Source organism: Galeopterus variegatus, unplaced genomic scaffold, assembly GCF_000696425.1.
Source record: "Galeopterus variegatus unplaced genomic scaffold, G_variegatus-3.0.2 Scaffold3940, whole genome shotgun sequence".
Lineage (NCBI taxonomy): Eukaryota > Metazoa > Chordata > Mammalia > Dermoptera > Cynocephalidae > Galeopterus > Galeopterus variegatus.
Window position 1 is genome coordinate 73,260 of NW_007730051.1, and position 1,887 is coordinate 75,146.

General features: G+C 41.0%; 1 protein-coding gene across 1 annotated transcript in view; it reads right to left on the bottom strand.

The window, feature by feature from the left end:
• LOC103601927 (small conductance calcium-activated potassium channel protein 2) overlaps window positions 1-1,887 on the bottom strand; it is a gene marked incomplete at its 3' end in the record, with an annotated part of 121,803 nt that overhangs the window by 56,603 nt on the left and 63,313 nt on the right. The gene's annotated exons all lie outside the window — the stretch shown is intronic.

Below are 1,887 nucleotides of genomic sequence, written 5' to 3' on the forward strand. Positions count from 1 at the left end.
GGTACATTTATTTGTTTTTGAATGCATGTGAGGTTTGAGATCTGAGCTAAAGCTGCAGCATCTCCTCACCCTTCTTACACAGCAGCAGAAGAGTTATCCACAAACCCACTATCCGACCTATTTCATTGATTTATCAGCTATTTAGGGAGCGGTTACAACATGAATAGCACTGAGCGAGGCTCTCTGACTTCTCTACGGAGGAGTCAGAAGAGTGTAAATAACCCGTCCCAAGTTCTTTCTCAGTTCCTAGAATAGGGCCTAGTATCGAGCAAGCACTCATGTGCAGCTGATGGACAGACCAATGAAACAATGCATGCATGAGAAATGGACTCTGCATTAGGAAGCTTATGGTCTGGTGAATCCAACACAAATAGCCGTAGTAATATAATCCCAGGGGGATAGTGAGGAGCAATGCTTAAGTAGGTTAGAGATGAAAGTGTTTTAGAAGTACTGAGGGGAGGAGCACAATGCATTTTAAAATCTGTATTCAAACAGTCTTCACTGTAAATATTTAATTAAACTACTCCAAACAGCATCAAACAGAAGGAACCTCATATCAGCATCAAGGAAACTCTGATGCCATTACCCAAGGTGTCAGCCAGATTCTTACTTCTTGTTCTGGTAGGACTAGAGGTGGGAGGGCACCTAAGAAACTCAGGTTTAGCCAGCCATTCAAGGCACTGAAATTATTATTATTTATTTTGAGGAAACTTGAGTATTTTAAAAAAGGAATGAATTGGTCCAAGGATAGAATAGGTTTCTTCAGGAGTTGGTAAGGGCATCCTTTGAGGTTTCAAGCATGGCTGGAGTGACCCTTTGTGTGGTTGTTAGGATTCAAGAATTAATAGTTGGACAAGGTAACCATGAAAATTCCTCTCATCCCTAAACTTCCAAAATCCTATGACTCTGACACAGAGATGTGTGCATTCAATGACTGTTGGTGTAGATCCCACAGAATTAGGAATGTGGGACTCTTCAGATTTGCATAGGAACCAGAGTCTATCAGTTCCTTGCTGAATTTCCCTAGCAATTGCCATGTGAATCTGAAGTTGCAATATTTTGAGGTATATGCAGAATCTGTAATATTTAAAAGCATTGCAGTTAAGCCCCTTATTCATATCATGGCCTTGGGGAGAACAGATTATAATATCCTTCATTTACTGGATTTAGAATTCGTGTCATTTCTTTACCATGCTTGCCTTCTATAGCTTTACCTTCAATTTCACAGACATCAAAATTCATCTGATGTGAATTTTCTTAGCTTCCCTTTCTTTGACTTCAGCCCTGACATATGTTTCCTCTCTTCCTCTCCTACTACATAACCCATCTTTTTAGATGAAGCTGGTCATCTCTTCTGTCTTTCCACATCTTGTTGACATCTCCGAGATGAAACCCATCAGTGCCCCCTCTTCAACTCTGCCCTTCTGTGTTCAATATATCTTTTAATCACCTATAACATTCAACACTTCACATAGGTTAGGCATCTTGGATTCCTCTCGGAAGCCTTCCCTGTGACCTCCTTCCTTGTCACTGGGTGCTACTCTCAGTACTGCATATTAAAGGATCCATCCCTCAATCCAGACCCCTCCCCTACAGTCTAGACTAGGGGACAGTCTCTCAGCTAGTTTTCCTGCTTCCAATGCCACGCCTCTCCCAGCTGCCCTTCACGATGCCACCAGGATTTTTCTTCTAAAATATGAGCAACAGGTACATAACTCAGATACCCAAAATGCTCTGGGCCCTGCCTCATGTTTATAATGAAGTTTTTGAATGTTTTTAGGAGGTATTTGAGATAAATTACGGTAGCACACAGACTCAGGATTTGAAAATATTATCTCTCTTAGTAATTTATTTTTATTTCGACCCTCTTTTGATCCTTCTGGTATG